The 18,214-nt window shown below is 30.0% G+C and overlaps 7 non-coding genes across 7 annotated transcripts; all 7 read left to right on the plus strand.

The window, feature by feature from the left end:
• The first annotated feature begins 633 nt into the window (after nucleotides 1-633).
• TRNAQ-CUG (transfer RNA glutamine (anticodon CUG)) lies at nucleotides 634-705 on the plus strand. Its single transcript has one exon. It is a non-coding gene; the product is annotated as a tRNA-Gln (tRNA).
• A 1,810-nt stretch (nucleotides 706-2,515) lies between these two features.
• On the plus strand, nucleotides 2,516-2,587 carry TRNAQ-CUG (transfer RNA glutamine (anticodon CUG)). The gene has a single exon. It is a non-coding gene; the product is annotated as a tRNA-Gln (tRNA).
• A 3,694-nt stretch (nucleotides 2,588-6,281) lies between these two features.
• TRNAQ-CUG (transfer RNA glutamine (anticodon CUG)) lies at nucleotides 6,282-6,353 on the plus strand. Its single transcript has one exon. It is a non-coding gene; the product is annotated as a tRNA-Gln (tRNA).
• Nucleotides 6,354-8,151: 1,798 nt separating this feature from the next.
• Nucleotides 8,152-8,223, plus strand: TRNAQ-CUG (transfer RNA glutamine (anticodon CUG)). Its single transcript has one exon. It is a non-coding gene; the product is annotated as a tRNA-Gln (tRNA).
• A 5,576-nt stretch (nucleotides 8,224-13,799) lies between these two features.
• TRNAQ-CUG (transfer RNA glutamine (anticodon CUG)) lies at nucleotides 13,800-13,871 on the plus strand. The gene has a single exon. It is a non-coding gene; the product is annotated as a tRNA-Gln (tRNA).
• A 1,809-nt stretch (nucleotides 13,872-15,680) lies between these two features.
• Nucleotides 15,681-15,752, plus strand: TRNAQ-CUG (transfer RNA glutamine (anticodon CUG)). Its single transcript has one exon. It is a non-coding gene; the product is annotated as a tRNA-Gln (tRNA).
• Nucleotides 15,753-17,562: 1,810 nt separating this feature from the next.
• On the plus strand, nucleotides 17,563-17,634 carry TRNAQ-CUG (transfer RNA glutamine (anticodon CUG)). The gene has a single exon. It is a non-coding gene; the product is annotated as a tRNA-Gln (tRNA).
• The last annotated feature ends 580 nt before the right edge of the window (nucleotides 17,635-18,214 follow it).

Below are 18,214 nucleotides of genomic sequence, written 5' to 3' on the forward strand. Positions count from 1 at the left end.
AAAATGTTTAGATGTTCCCTAATGAATGTGGTTTCTTGGTGTATTGGTAACCACTCCACTCTGATCTTTGAATATAGTGATCTGTATTTAAATCTTGGTAGGTCCTATTGGTTTTTTGTAAGTACCATTCAGTTCATATCTCTCTGAGAGTACATTCTTATAAAAAATATTTAGATGCACCCTAATGGATGAGGTTTCATGGTGTATTGGTAATCATTTTGGACTCTGAATCCATGATCTATATTTACATCTTGGTAGGTTATATTGGTTTTGTTGTAAGTACAATACAGTTAATATCTCTGAGAAAGAAAATATCTATAAATTGCATAAATTAAGAATCTTACACACTGAGAGACAGGTTTATCTGTCATTTAATTCCAATAAAATGTATCCACTAAGAATCTTATACTCTGACCAAAAATGTACATGCTACCATATGAATGAGGTTTCATTGTGTACTGTTAACAATTCTGGACTCTGAAACCTATAATCTGTATAAAAATTTGGTAGGTCCTAATGGCTTTTTTTGTAAATACAATGTTATACTTATCTCTCTGATTATTATTCCTGTAACTTGTAAAAATTAAGATCTCACACTCCAAGAGAAAGTTGTATATGTGGTGTTAGAAGAGAGGTTCCATGGTGTAATGGTTAGCACTCTGGACTCTGAATCCAGCGATCTGAATTCAAATCTCGGTGGGACCTGATGTGTTTTAGTACCTTCAGTTTAAGTTCTTGATTGACAGAAACTCTTCTTTTTCATACATATAATGATTTTTTTAAATCACTGATTTTTGTAAATATGTACAAAAAGCTAAAAAAGGTAGTTATAGAAATGTATGTAATTATATGAATTTTACTATATAACCCAAATAAGCGTTGATGTAAATATATGTACAATAATTGCAAAAAAATGTGTCTTCTAAGAATCTAAAATTTTAGAAAGAAATGTTTAGCTCTCCCTCGTGAATGAGGTTTCTTGGTGTATTGGTAACCACTCTGATCTTTGAATCCAGTGATCTGTATTTAAATCTTGGTAGGTCCTATTGGTTTTTTGTAAGAACTGTTCAGTTTATTTTTCTCCGAGAGTACATTCTAATAAAAACTGTTTAAATGCTTCCTCATGAATGAGGTTTCCTGGTGTATTTGTAACCATTTTGGACTCTGAATCCATGATTTGTATTTACATCTTGGTAGGTCCTATTGTTTTTTTGTAAGTATTATGCAGTTCATATCTCTGAGAAAGAAAATATCTATAAATTGCATAAACTAAGAATCATACACACTGAGAGACAGGTTTATCTGTAATATATTTCCAATAAAATGTAACCTCTAAGAATCTTACACTGTGAGAAAAAAATTTACATGCCACCATATGAATGAGCTTTCATGGTTTACTGTTAACAATTCTGGACTCTGAAACTAATAATCTGTATATACAAATTGGTAGGTCCTAATGGTTTTATTTGTAAATACAATGTAGTACATATCTCTCTGAATGAATATTTCTGTATCTTGTAGAAATTAAGATTTTACACTCTGAGAGAAAGTTTTATATGTGTTATTAGAAGGGAGATTCCATGGTGTTATGGTTAGCACTCTGTACTCTGAATCCAGTAAATTGAGTTCAAATTTCGGTGGGAACTGGTGCATTTTAGTACCTTCAGTTTAAGTCCTTGACAAAAACTTTTCTTTTTTATACATATAATACATTTTTTAAATAACTTATTATTGTAAATATGTACTAAAATCTAAAAAAAGGTAGTTAAAGAAATGTTTGTAATTATATGAATTTTACTGTGTAATCCAAATAAGCATTGATGTTATTATATGTACAATAACTTCAATAAAATGTGTCTTCTAAGAATCTAACATTTTAGAAAAAAATGTTTAGATGTTCCCTAATGAATGTGGTTTTTTGGTGTATTGGTAACCACTCCACTCTGATCTTTGAATATAGTGATCTGTATTTAAATCTTGGTAGGTCCTATTGGTTTTTTGTAAGTACCATTCAGTTCATATCTCTCTGAGAGTACATTCTTATAAAAATATTTAGATGCTCCCTAATGGATGAGGTTTCATGGTGTATTGGTAAACATTTTGGACTCTGAACCCATAATCTATATTTACATCTTGGTAGGTTATGTTGGTTTTGTTGTAAGTACAATACAGTTAATATCTCTGAGAAAGAAAATATCTATAAATTGCATAAATTAAGAATCTTACACACTGAGAGACAGGTTTATCTGTCATTTAATTCCAATAAAATGTATCCACTAAGAATCTTATACTCTGACCAAAAATGTACATGTTACCATATGAATGAGGTTTCATTGTGTACTGTTAACAATTCTGGTCTCTGAAACCTATAATCTGTATAAAAATTTGGTAGGTCCTAATAGCTTTTTTTGTAAATACAATGTTATACTTATCTCTCTGATTATTATTCCTGTAACTTGTAGAAAATAAGATCTCACACTCGAAGAGAAAGTTGTATATGTGGTGTTAGAAGTGAGGTTCCATGGTGTAATGGTTAGCACTCTGGACTCTGAATCCAGCAATCCGAGTTCAAATCTCGGTGGGACCTAATGTGTTTTAGTACCTTCAGTTTAAGTTCTTGATTGACAGAAAGTCTTCTTTTTCATACATATAATCATTTTTTTAAATCACTGATTTTTGTAAATATGTACAAAAAGCTAAAAAAGGTAGTTATAGAAATGTATGTAATTATATGAATTTTACTATATAACCCAAATAAGCGTTGATGTAAATATATGTACAATAATTGCAATAAAATGTGTCTTCTAAGAATCTAACATTTTAGAAAAAAATGTTTAGCTCTCCCTCGTGAATGAGGTTTCTTGGGGTATTGGTAACCACTCTGATCTTTGAATCCAGTGATCTGTATTTAAATCTTGGTAGGTCCTATTGGTTTTTTGTAAGAACCGTTCAGTTTATATTTCTCTGAGAGTACATTCTAATAAAAACTGTTTAAATGCTTCCTCATGAATGAGGTTTCCTGGTGTATTTGTAACCATTTTGGACTCTGAATCCATGATTTGTATTTACATCTTGGTAGGTCCTATTGTTTTTTGGTAAGTATTATGCAGTTCATATCTCTGAGAAAGAAAATATCTATAAATTGCATAAATTAAGAATCATACACACTGAGAGACAGGTTTATCTGTAATATATTTCCAATAAATTGTAACCTCTAAGAATCTTACACTGTGAGAAATGTTTTTACATGCCACCATATGAATGAGCTTTCATGGTGTACTGTTAACAATTCTGGACTCTGAAACTAATAATCTGTATATACAAATTGGTAGGTCCTAATGGTTTTATTTGTAAATACAATGTAGTACATATCTCTCTGAATGAATATTTCTGTATCTTGTAGAAATTAGGATTTTACACTCTGAGAGAAAGTTTTATATGTGTTATTAGAAGGGAGATTCCATGGTGTTATGGTTAGCACTCTGTACTCTGAATCCAGTAAATTGAGTTAAAATTTCGGTGGGACCAGGTGCATTTTAGTACCTTCAGTTTAAGTCCTTGACAAAAACTTTTCTTTTTTATACATATAATACATTTTTTAAATAACTTATTATTGTAAATATGTACTAAAATCTAAAAAAAGGTAGTTAAAGAAATTTTTGTAATTATATGAATTTTACTGTGTAATCCAAATAAGCATTGATGTTAATATATGTACAATAACTTCAATAAAATGTGTCTTCTAAGAATCTAACATTTTAGAAAAAAATGTTTAGATGTTCCCTAATGAATGTGGTTTCTTGGTGTATTGGTAACCACTCCACTCTGATCTTTGAATATAGTGATCTGTATTTAAATCTTGGTAGGTCCTATTGGTTTTTTGTAAGTACCATTCAGTTCATATCTCTCTGAGAGTACATTCTTATAAAAAATATTTAGATGCTCCCTAATGGATGAGGTTTCATGGTGTATTGGTAATCATTTTGGACTCTGAATCCATGATCTATATTTACATCTTGGTAGGTTATATTGGTTTTGTTGTAAGTACAATACAGTTAATATCTCTGAGAAAGAAAATATCTATAAATTGCATAAATTAGGAATCTTACACACTGAGAGACAGGTTTATCTGTCATTTAATTCCAATAAAATGTATCCACTAAGAATCTTATACTCTGACCAAAAATGTACATGCTACCATATGAATGAGGTTTCATTGTGTACTGTTAACAATTCTGGACTCTGAAACCTATAATCTGTATAAAAATTTGGTAGGTCCTAATGGCTTTTTTTGTAAATACAATGTTATACTTATCTCTCTGATTATTATTCCTGTAACTTGTAAAAAATAAGATCTCACACTCCAAGAGAAAGTTGTATATGTGGTATTAGAAGAGAGGTTCCATGGTGTAATGGTTAGCACTCGGGACTCTGAATCCAGCGATCTGAATTCAAATCTCGGTGGGACCTGATGTGTTTTAGTACCTTCAGTTTAAGTTCTTGATTGACAGAAGTTCTTCTTTTTCATACATATAATGATTTTTTTAAATCACTGATTTTTGTAAATATGTACAAAAAGCTAAAAAAGGTAGTTATAGAAATGTATGTAATTATATGAATTTTATTATATAACCCAAATAAGCGTTGATGTAAATTTATGTACAATAATTGCAATAAAATGTGTCTTCTAAGAATCTAACATTTTAGAAAAAAATGTTTAGCTCTCCCTCGTGAATGAGGTTTCTTGGTGTATTGGTAACCACTCTGATCTTTGAATCCAGTGATCTGTATTTAAATCTTGGTAGGTCCTATTGGTTTTTTGCAAGAACCGTTCAGTTTATATTTTTCTGAGAGTACATTCTAATAAAAACTGTTTAAATGCTTCCTCATGAATGAGGTTTCCTGGTGTATTTGTAACCATTTTGGACTCTGAATCCATGATTTGTATTTACATCTTGGTAGGTCCTATTGTTTTTTGGTAAGTATTATGCAGTTCATATCTCTGAGAAAGAAAATATCTATAAATTGCATAAATTAAGAATCATACACACTGAGAGACAGGTTTATCTGTAATATATTTCCAATAAAATGTAACCTCTAAGAATCTTACACTGTGAGAAATGTTTTTACATGCCACCATATGAATGAGCTTTCATGGTGTACTGTTAACAATTCTGGACTCTGAAACTAATAATCTGTATATACAAATTGGTAGGTCCTAATGGTTTTATTTGTAAATACAATGTAGTACATATCTCTCTGAATGAATATTTCTGTATCTTGTAGAAATTAGGATTTTACACTCTGAGAGAAAGTTTTATATGTGTTATTAGAAGGGAGATTCCATGGTGTTATGGTTAGCACTCTGTACTCTGAATCCAGTAAATTGAGTTAAAATTTCGGTGGGACCAGGTGCATTTTAGTACCTTCAGTTTAAGTCCTTGACAAAAACTTTTCTTTTTTATACATATAATACATTTTTTAAATAACTTATTATTGTAAATATGTACTAAAATCTAAAAAAAGGTAGTTAAAGAAATTTTTGTAATTATATGAATTTTACTGTGTAATCCAAATAAGCATTGATGTTAATATATGTACAATAACTTCAATAAAATGTGTCTTCTAAGAATCTAACATTTTAGAAAAAAATGTTTAGATGTTCCCTAATGAATGTGGTTTCTTGGTGTATTGGTAACCACTCCACTCTGATCTTTGAATATAGTGATCTGTATTTAAATCTTGGTAGGTCCTATTGGTTTTTTGTAAGTACCATTCAGTTCATATCTCTCTGAGAGTACATTCTTATAAAAAATATTTAGATGCTCCCTAATGGATGAGGTTTCATGGTGTATTGGTAATCATTTTGGACTCTGAATCCATGATCTATATTTACATCTTGGTAGGTTATATTGGTTTTGTTGTAAGTACAATACAGTTAATATCTCTGAGAAAGAAAATATCTATAAATTGCATAAATTAGGAATCTTACACACTGAGAGACAGGTTTATCTGTCATTTAATTCCAATAAAATGTATCCACTAAGAATCTTATACTCTGACCAAAAATGTACATGCTACCATATGAATGAGGTTTCATTGTGTACTGTTAACAATTCTGGACTCTGAAACCTATAATCTGTATAAAAATTTGGTAGGTCCTAATGGCTTTTTTTGTAAATACAATGTTATACTTATCTCTCTGATTATTATTCCTGTAACTTGTAAAAAATAAGATCTCACACTCCAAGAGAAAGTTGTATATGTGGTATTAGAAGAGAGGTTCCATGGTGTAATGGTTAGCACTCTGGACTCTGAATCCAGCGATCTGAATTCAAATCTCGGTGGGACCTGATGTGTTTTAGTACCTTCAGTTTAAGTTCTTGATTGACAGAAGTTCTTCTTTTTCATACATATAATGATTTTTTTAAATCACTGATTTTTGTAAATATGTACAAAAAGCTAAAAAAGGTAGTTATAGAAATGTATGTAATTATATGAATTTTATTATATAACCCAAATAAGCGTTGATGTAAATTTATGTACAATAATTGCAATAAAATGTGTCTTCTAAGAATCTAACATTTTAGAAAAAAATGTTTAGCTCTCCCTCGTGAATGAGGTTTCTTGGTGTATTGGTAACCACTCTGATCTTTGAATCCAGTGATCTGTATTTAAATCTTGGTAGGTCCTATTGGTTTTTTGCAAGAACCGTTCAGTTTATATTTTTCTGAGAGTACATTCTAATAAAAACTGTTTAAATGCTTCATCATGAATGAGGTTTCCTGGTGTATTTGTAACCATTTTGGACTCTGAATCCATGATTTGTATTTACATCTTGGTAGGTCCTATTGTTTTTTTGTAAGTATTATGCAGTTCATATCTCTGAGAAAGAAAATATCTATAAATTGCATAAACTAAGAATCATACACACTGAGAGACAGGTTTATCTGTAATATATTTCCAATAAAATGTAACCTCTAAGAATCTTACACTGTGAGAATTTTTTTTTACATGCCACCATATGAATGAGCTTTCATGGTTTACTGTTAACAATTCTGGACTCTGAAACTAATAATCTGTATATACAAATTGGTAGGTCCTAATGGTTTTATTTGTAAATACAATGTAGTACATATCTCTCTGAATGAATATTTCTGTATCTTGTAGAAATTAAGATTTTAAGTTTTATATGTGTTATTAGAAGGGAGATTCCATGGTGTTATGGTTAGCAACTCTGTACTCTGAATCCAGTAAATTGAGTTCAAATTTCGGTGGGAACTGGTGCATTTTAGTACCTTCAGTTTAAGTCCTTGACAAAAACTTTTCTTTTTTATACATATAATACATTTTTTAAATAACTTATTATTGTAAATATGTACTAAAATCTAAAAAAAGGTAGTTAAAGAAATGTTTGTAATTATATGAATTTTACTGTGTAATCCAAATAAGCATTGATGTTATTATATGTACAATAACTTCAATAAAATGTGTCTTCTAAGAATCTAACATTTTAGAAAAAAATGTTTAGATGTTCCCTAATGAATGTGGTTTTTTGGTGTATTGGTAACCACTCCACTCTGATCTTTGAATATAGTGATCTGTATTTAAATCTTGGTAGGTCCTATTGGTTTTTTGTAAGTACCATTCAGTTCATATCTCTCTGAGAGTACATTCTTATAAAAATATTTAGATGCTCCCTAATGGATGAGGTTTCATGGTGTATTGGTAAACATTTTGGACTCTGAACCCATAATCTATATTTACATCTTGGTAGGTTATGTTGGTTTTGTTGTAAGTACAATACAGTTAATATCTCTGAGAAAGAAAATATCTATAAATTGCATAAATTAAGAATCTTACACACTGAGAGACAGGTTTATCTGTCATTTTATTCCAATAAAATGTATCCACTAAGAATCTTATACTCTGACCAAAAATGTACATGCTACCATATGAATGAGGTTTCATTGTGTACTGTTAACAATTCTGGACTCTGAAACCTATAATCTGTATAAAAATTTGGTAGGTCCTAATAGCTTTTTTGTAAATACAATGTTATACTTATCTCTCTGATTATTATTCCTGTAACTTGTAGAAAATAAGATCTCACACTCTAAGAGAAAGTTGTATATGTGGTGTTAGAAGAGAGGTTCCATGGTGTAATGGTTAGCACTCTGGACTCTGAATCCAGCAATACGAGTTCAAATCTCGGTGGGACCTAATGTGTTTTAGTACCTTCAGTTTAAGTTCTTGATTGACAGAAAGTCTTCTTTTTCATACATATAATGATTTTTTTAAATCACTGATTTTTGTAAATATGTACAAAAAGCTAAAAAAGGTAGTTATAGAAATGTATGTAATTATATGAATTTTACTATATAACCCAAATAAGCGTTGATGTAAATATATGTACAATAATTGCAATAAAATGTGTCTTCTAAGAATCTAACATTTTAGAAAAAAATGTTTAGCTCTCCCTCGTGAATGAGGTTTCTTGGTGTATTGGTAACCACTCTGATCTTTGAATCCAGTGATCTGTATTTAAATCTTGGTAGGTCCTATTGGTTTTTTGTAAGAACCGTTAAGTTTATATTTCTCTGAGAGTACATTCTAATAAAAACTGTTTAAATGCTTCCTCATGAATGAGGTTTCCTGGTGTATTTGTAACCATTTTGGACTCTGAATCCATGATTTGTATTTACATCTTGGTAGGTCCTATTGTTTTTTTGTAAGTATTATGCAGTTCATATCTCTGAGAAAGAAAATATCTATAAATTGCATAAATTAAGAATCATACACACTGAGAGACAGGTTTATCTGTAATATATTTCCAATAAAATGTAACCTCTAAGAATCTTACACTGTGAGAAATGTTTTTACATGCCACCATATGAATGAGCTTTCATGGTGTACTGTTAACAATTCTGGACTCTGAAACTAATAATCTGTATATACAAATTGGTAGGTCCTAAAGGTTTTATTTGTAAATACAATGTAGTACATATCTCTCTGAATGAATATTTCTGTATCTTGTAGAAATTAAGATTTTACACTCTGAGAGAAAGTTTTATATGTGTTATTAGAAGGGAGATTCCATGGTGTTATGGTTAGCACTCTGTACTCTAAATCCAGTAAATTGAGTTAAAATTTTGGTGGGAACTGGTGCATTTTAGTACCTTCAGTTTAAGTCCTTGACAAAAACTTTTCTTTTTTATACATATAATACATTTCTTAAATAACTTATTATTGTAAATATGTACTAAAATCTAAAAAAAGGTAGTTATAGAAATGTTTGTAATTATATGAATTTTACTGTGTAATCCAAATAAGCATTGATGTTAATATATGTACAATAACTTCAATAAAATGTGTCTTCTAAGAATCTAACATTTTAGAATTTTTTTTTAGATGTTCCCTAATGAATGTGGTTTCTTGGTGTATTGGTAACCACTCCACTCTGATCTTTGAATACAGTGATCTGTATTTAAATCTTGGTAGGTCCTATTGGTTTTTTGTAAGTACCATTCAGTTCATATCTCTCTGAGAGTACATTCTTATAAAAATATTTAGATGCTCCCTAATGGATGAGGTTTCATGGTGTATTGGTAAACATTTTGGACTCTGAACCCATGATCTATATTTACATCTTGGTAGGTTATGTTGGTTTTGTTGTAAGTACAATACAGTTAATATCTCTGAGAAAGAAAATATCTATAAATTGCATAAATTAAGAATCTTACACACTGAGAGAAAGGTTTATCTGTCATTTAATTCCAATAAAATGTATCCACTAAGAATCTTTTACTTTGACCAAAAATGTACATGCTACCATATGAATGAGGTTTCATTGTGTACTGTTAACAATTCTGGACTCTGAAACCTATAATCTGTATCAAAATTTGGTAGGTCCTAATGGCTTTTTTTGTAAATACAATGTTATACTTATCTCTCTGATTATTATTCCTGTTACTTGTAAAAAATAAGATCTCACACTTCAAGAGAAAGTTGTATATGTTGTGTTAGAAGAGAGGTTCCATGGTGTAATGGTTAGCACTCTGGACTCTGAATCCAGCTATCTGAATTCAAATCTCGGTGGGACCTGATGTGTTTTAGTACCTTCAGTTTAAGTTCTTGATTGACAGAAGGTCTTCTTTTTCATACATGTAATGATTTTTTTAAATCACTGATTTTTGTAAATATGTACAAAAAGCTAAAAAAGGTAGTTATAGAAATGTATGTAATTATATGAATTTTACTATATAACCCAAATAAGCGTTGATGTAAATATATGTACAATAATTGCAAAAAAATGTGTCTTCTAAGAATCTAAAATTTTAGAAAAAAATGTTTAGCTCTCCCTCGTGAATGAGGTTTCTTGGTGTATTGGTAACCACTCTGATCTTTGAATCCAGTGATCTGTATTTAAATCTTGGTAGGTCCTATTGGTTTTTTGTAAGAACTGTTTAGTTTATTTTTCTGTGAGAGTACATTCTAATAAAAACTGTTTAAATGCTTCCTCATGAAAGAGGTTTCCTGGTGTATTTGTAACCATTTTGGACTCTGAATCCATGATTTGTATTTACATCTTGGTAGGTCCTATTGTTTTTTTGTAAGTATTATGCAGTTCATATCTCTGAGAAAGAAAATATCTATAAATTGCATAAATTAAGAATCATACACACTGAGAGACAGGTTTATCTGTAATATATTTCCAATAAAATGTAACCTCTAAGAATCTTACACTGTGAGAAATGTTTTTACATGCCACCATATGAATGAGCTTTCATGGTGTACTGTTAACAATTCTGGACTCTGAAACTAATAATCTGTATATACAAATTGGTAGGTCCTAATGGTTTTATTTGTAAATACAATGTAGTACATATCTCTCTGAATGAATATTTCTGTATCTTGTAGAAATTAAGATTTTACACTCTGAGAGAAAGTTTTATATGTGTTATTAGAAGGGAGATTCCATGGTGTTATGGTTCGCACTCTGTACTCTGAATCCAGTAAATTGAGTTCAAATTTCGGTGGGACCAGGTGCATTTTAGTACCTTCAGTTTAAGTCCTTGACAAAAACTTTTCTTTTTTATACATATAATACATTTCTTAAATAACTTATTATTGTAAATATGTACTAAAATCTAAAAAAAGGTAGTTATAGAAATGTTTGTAATTATATGAATTTTACTGTGTAATCCAAATAAGCATTGATGTTAATATATGTACAATAACTTCAATAAAATGTGTCTTCTAAGAATCTAACATTTTAGAAAAAAATGTTTAGATGTTCCCTAATGAATGTGGTTTCTTGGTGTATTGGTAACCACTCCACTCTGATCTTTGAATATAGTGATCTGTATTTAAATCTTGGTAGGTCCTATTGGTTTTTTGTAAGTACGATTCAGTTCATATCTCTCTGAGAGTACATTCTTATAAAAATATTTAGATGCTCCCTAATGGATGAGGTTTCATGGTGTATTGGTAAACATTTTGGACTCTGAACCCATGATCTATATTTACATCTTGGTAGGTTATGTTGGTTTTGTTGTAAGTACAATACAGTTAATATCTCTGAGAAAGAAAATATCTATAAATTGCATAAATTAAGAATCTTACACACTGAGAGACAGGTTTATCTGTCATTTAATTCCAATAAAATGTATCCACTAAGAATCTTATACTCTGACCAAAAATGTACATGCTACCATATGAATGAGGTTTTATTGTGTACTGTTAACAATTCTGGACTCTGAAACCTATAATCTGTATCAAAATTTGGTAGGTCCTAATGGCTTTTTTTGTAAATACAATGTTATACTTATCTCTCTGATTATTATTCCTGTTACTTGTAAAAAATAAGATCTCACACTCCAAGAGAAAGTTGTATATGTTGTGTTAGAAGAGAGGTTCCATGGTGTAATGGTTAGCACTCTGGACTCTGAATCCAGCTATCTGAATTCAAATCTCCGTGGGACCTGATGTGTTTTTAGTACCTTCAGTTTAAGTTCTTGATTGACAGAAGGTCTTCTTTTTCATACATGTAATGATTTTTTTAAATCACTGATTTTTGTAAATATGTACAAAAAGCTAAAAAAGGTAGTTATAGAAATGTATGTAATTATATGAATTTTACTATATAACCCAAATAAGCGTTGATGTAAATATATGTACAATAATTGCAAAAAAATGTGTCTTCTAAGAATCTAAAATTTTAGAAAAAAATGTTTAGCTCTCCCTCGTGAATGAGGTTTCTTGGTGTATTGGTAACCACTCTGATCTTTGAATCCAGTGATCTGTATTTAAATCTTGGTAGGTCCTATTGGTTTTTTGTAAGAACTGTTCAGTTTATTTTTCTCTGAGAGTACATTCTAATAAAAACTGTTTAAATGCTTCCTCATGAATGAGGTTTCCTGGTGTATTTGTAACCATTTTGGACTCTGAATCCATGATTTGTATTTACATCTTGGTAGGTCCTATTGTTTTTTTGTAAGTATTATGCAGTTCATATCTCTGAGAAAGAAAATATCTATAAATTGCATAAACTAAGAATCATACACACTGAGAGACAGGTTTATCTGTAATATATTTCCAATAAAATGTAACCTCTAAGAATCTTACACTGTGAGAAATTTTTTTTACATGCCACCATATGAATGAGCTTTCATGGTTTACTGTTAACAATTCTGGACTCTGAAACTAATAATCTGTATATACAAATTGGTAGGTCCTAATGGTTTTATTTGTAAATACAATGTAGTACATATCTCTCTGAATGAATATTTCTGTATCTTGTAGAAATTAAGATTTTACACTCTGAGAGAAAGTTTTATATGTGTTATTAGAAGGGAGATTCCATGGTGTTATGGTTAGCACTCTGTACTCTGAATCCAGTAAATTGAGTTAAAATTTCGGTGTTAACTGGTGCATTTTAGTACCTTCAGTTTAAGTCCTTGACAAAAACTTTTCTTTTTTATACATATAATACATTTTTTAAATAACTTATTATTGTAAATATGTACTAAAATCTAAAAAAAGGTAGTTAAAGAAATTTTTGTAATTATATGAATTTTACTGTGTAATCCAAATAAGCATTGATGTTAATATATGTACAATAACTTCAATAAAATGTGTCTTCTAAGAATCTAACATTTTAGAAAAAAATGTTTAGATGTTCCCTAATGAATGTGGTTTCTTGGTGTATTGGTAACCACTCCACTCTGATCTTTGAATATAGTGATCTGTATTTAAATCTTGGTAGGTCCTATTGGTTTTTTGTAAGTACCATTCAGTTCATATCTCTCTGAGAGTACATTCTTATAAAAAATATTTAGATGCTCCCTAATGGATGAGGTTTCATGGTGTATTGGTAATCATTTTGGACTCTGAATCCATGATCTATATTTACATCTTGGTAGGTTATATTGGTTTTGTTGTAAGTACAATACAGTTAATATCTCTGAGAAAGAAAATATCTAATAATTGCATAAATTAAGAATCTTACACACTGAGAGACAGGTTTATCTGTCATTTAATTCCAATAAAATGTATCCACTAAGAATCTTATACTCTGACCAAAAATGTACATGCTACCATATGAACGAGGTTTCATTGTGTACTGTTAACAATTCTGGACTCTGAAACCTATAATCTGTATAAAAATTTGGTAGGTCCTAATGGCTTTTTTTGTAAATACAATGTTATACTTATCTCTCTGATTATTATTCCTGTAACTTGTAGAAAATAAGATCTCACACTCCAAGAGAAAGTTGTATATGTGGTGTTAGAAGAGAGGTTCCATGGTGTAATGGTTAGCACTCTGGACTCTGAATCCAGCGATCTGAGTTCAAATCTCGGTGGGACCTGATGTGTTTTGGTACCTCCAGTTTAAGTTCTTGATTGACAGAAAGTCTTCTTTTTCATACATATGATTTTTTTAAATCACTGATTTTTGTAAATATGTACAAAAAGCTTAAAAATTGTAGTTATAGAAATGTATGTAATTATATGAATTTTACTATATAACCCAAATAAGCGTTGATGTAAATATATGTACAATAATTGCAAAAAAATGTGTCTTCTAAGAATCTAAAATTTTAGAAAAAAATGTTTAGCTCTCCCTCGTGAATGAGGTTTCTTGGTGTATTGGTAACCACTCTGATCTTTGAATCCAGTGATCTGTATTTAAATCTTGGTAGGTCCTATTGGTTTTTTGTAAGAACTGTTCAGTTTATTTTTCTCCGAGAGTACATTCTAATAAAAACTGTTTAAATGCTTCCTCATGAATGAGGTTTCCTGGTGTATTTGTAACCATTTTGGACTCTGAATCCATGATTTGTATTTACATCTTGGTAGGTCCTATTGTTTTTTTGTAAGTATTATGCAGTTCATATCTCTGAGAAAGAAAATATCTATAAATTGCATAAACTAAGAATCATACACACTGAGAGACAGGTTTATCTGTAATATATTTCCAATAAAATGTAACCTCTAAGAATCTTACACTGTGAGAAAATTTTTTACATGCCACCATATGAATGAGCTTTCATGGTTTACTGTTAACAATTCTGGACTCTGAAACTAATAATCTGTATATACAAATTGGTAGGTCCTAATGGTTTTATTTGTAAATACAATGTAGTACATATCTCTCTGAATAAATATTTCTGTATCTTGTAGAAATTAAGATTTTACACTCTGAGAGAAAGTTTTATATGTGTTATTAGAAGGGAGATTCCATGGTGTTATGGTTAGCACTCTGTACTCTGAATCCAGTAAATTGAGTTAAAATTTCGGTGGGAACTGGTGCATTTTAGTACCTTCAGTTTAAGTCCTTGACAAAAACTTTTCTTTTTTATACATATAATACATTTTTTAAATAACTTATTATTGTAAATATGTACTAAAATCTAAAAAAAGGTAGATAAAGAAATGTTTGTAATTATATGAATTTTACTGTGTAATCCAAATAAGCATTGATGTTAATATATGTACAATAACTTCAATAAAATGTGTCTTCTAAGAATCTAACATTTTAGAAAAAAATGTTTAGATGTTCCCTAATGAATGTGGTTTCTTGGTGTATTGGTAACCACTCCACTCTGATCTTTGAATATAGTGATCTGTATTTAAATCTTGGTAGGTCCTATTGGTTTTTTGTAAGTACCATTCAGTTCATATCTCTCTGAGAGTACATTCTTATAAAAAATATTTAGATGCTCCCTAATGGATGAGGTTTCATGGTGTATTGGTAATCATTTTGGACTCTGAATCCATGATCTATATTTACATCTTGGTAGGTTATATTGGTTTTGTTGTAAGTACAATACAGTTAATATCTCTGAGAAAGAAAATATCTATATATTGCATAAATTAAGAATCTTACACACTGAGAGACAGGTTTATCTGTCATTTAATTCCAATAAAATGTATCCACTAAGAATCTTATACTCTGACCAAAAATGTACATGCTACCATATGAATGAGGTTTCATTGTGTACTGTTAACAATTCTGGACTCTGAAACCTATAATCTGTATAAAAATTTGGTAGGTCCTAATGGCTTTTTTTGTAAATACAATGTTATACTTATCTCTCTGATTATTATTCCTGTAACTTGTAAAAAATAAGATCTCACACTCCAAGAGAAAGTTGTATATGTGGTGTTAGAAGAGAGGTTCCATGGTGTAATGGTTAGCACTCTGGACTCTGAATCCAGCGATCTGAATTCAAATCTCGGTGGGACCTGATGTGTTTTAGTACCTTCAGTTTAAGTTCTTGATTGACAGAAACTCTTCTTTTTCATACTTATAATGATTTTTTTAAATCACTGATTTTTGTAAATATGTACAAAAAGCTAAAAAAGGTAGTTATAGAAATGTATGTAATTATATGAATTTTACTATATAACCCAAATAAGCGTTGATGTAAATATATGTACAATAATTGCAAAAAAATGTGTCTTCTAAGAATCTAAAATTTTAGAAAGAAATGTTTAGCTCTCCCTCGTGAATGAGGTTTCTTGGTGTATTGGTAACCACTCTGATCTTTGAATCCAGTGATCTGTATTTAAATCTTGGTAGGTCCTATTGGTTTTTTGTAAGAACTGTTCAGTTTATTTTTCTCCGAGAGTACATTCTAATAAAAACTGTTTAAATGCTTCCTCATGAATGAGGTTTCCTGGTGTATTTGTAACCATTTTGGACTCTGAATCCATGATTTGTATTTACATCTTGGTAGGTCCTATTGTTTTTTTGTAAGTATTATGCAGTTCATATCTCTGAGAAAGAAAATATCTATAAATTGCATAAACTAAGAATCATACACACTGAGAGACAGGTTTATCTGTAATATATTTCCAATAAAATGTAACCTCTAAGAATCTTACACTGTGAGAAAAAAATTTACATGCCACCATATGAATGAGCTTTCATGGTTTACTGTTAACAATTCTGGACTCTGAAACTAATAATCTGTATATACAAATTGGTAGGTCCTAATGGTTTTATTTGTAAATACAATGTAGTACATATCTCTCTGAATGAATATTTCTGTATCTTGTAGAAATTAAGATTTTACACTCTGAGAGAAAGTTTTATATGTGTTATTAGAAGGGAGATTCCATGGTGTTATGGTTAGCACTCTGTACTCTGAATCCAGTAAATTGAGTTCAAATTTCGGTGGGAACTGGTGCATTTTAGTACCTTCAGTTTAAGTCCTTGACAAAAACTTTTCTTTTTTATACATATAATACATTTTTTAAATAACTTATTATTGTAAATATGTACTAAAATCTAAAAAAAGGTAGTTAAAGAAATGTTTGTAATTATATGAATTTTACTGTGTAATCCAAATAAGCATTGATGTTATTATATGTACAATAACTTCAATAAAATGTGTCTTCTAAGAATCTAACATTTTAGAAAAAAATGTTTAGATGTTCCCTAATGAATGTGGTTTTTTGGTGTATTGGTAACCACTCCACTCTGATCTTTGAATATAGTGATCTGTATTTAAATCTTGGTAGGTCCTATTGGTTTTTTGTAAGTACCATTCAGTTCATATCTCTCTGAGAGTACATTCTTATAAAAATATTTAGATGCTCCCTAATGGATGAGGTTTCATGGTGTATTGGTAAACATTTTGGACTCTGAACCCATAATCTATATTTACATCTTGGTAGGTTATGTTGGTTTTGTTGTAAGTACAATACAGTTAATATCTCTGAGAAAGAAAATATCTATAAATTGCATAAATTAAGAATCTTACACACTGAGAGACAGGTTTATCTGTCATTTAATTCCAATAAAATGTATCCACTAAGAATCTTATACTCTGACCAAAAATGTACATGCTACCATATGAATGAGGTTTCATTGTGTACTGTTAACAATTCTGGACTCTGAAACCTATAATCTGTATAAAAATTTGGTAGGTCCTAATAGCTTTTTTTGTAAATACAATGTTATACTTATCTCTCTGATTATTATTCCTGTAACTTGTAGAAAATAAGATCTCACACTCGAAGAGAAAGTTGTATATGTGGTGTTAGAAGTGAGGTTCCATGGTGTAATGGTTAGCACTCTGGACTCTGAATCCAGCAATCCGAGTTCAAATCTCGGTGGGACCTAATGTGTTTTAGTACCTTCAGTTTAAGTTCTTGATTGACAGAAAGTCTTCTTTTTCATACATATAATCATTTTTTTAAATCACTGATTTTTGTAAATATGTACAAAAAGCTAAAAAAGGTAGTTATAGAAATGTATGTAATTATATGAATTTTACTATATAACCCAAATAAGCGTTGATGTAAATATATGTACAATAATTGCAATAAAATGTGTCTTCTAAGAATCTAACATTTTAGAAAAAAATGTTTAGCTCTCCCTCGTGAATGAGGTTTCTTGGGGTATTGGTAACCACTCTGATCTTTGAATCCAGTGATCTGTATTTAAATCTTGGTAGGTCCTATTGGTTTTTTGTAAGAACCGTTCAGTTTATATTTCTCTGAGAGTACATTCTAATAAAAACTGTTTAAATGCTTCCTCATGAATGAGGTTTCCTGGTGTATTTGTAACCATTTTGGACTCTGAATCCATGATTTGTATTTACATCTTGGTAGGTCCTATTGTTTTTTGGTAAGTATTATGCAGTTCATATCTCTGAGAAAGAAAATATCTATAAATTGCATAAATTAAGAATCATACACA

This window comes from Pseudophryne corroboree, chromosome 11 (assembly GCF_028390025.1).
Source record: "Pseudophryne corroboree isolate aPseCor3 chromosome 11, aPseCor3.hap2, whole genome shotgun sequence".
Classification (NCBI taxonomy): Eukaryota; Metazoa; Chordata; class Amphibia; order Anura; family Myobatrachidae; genus Pseudophryne; species Pseudophryne corroboree.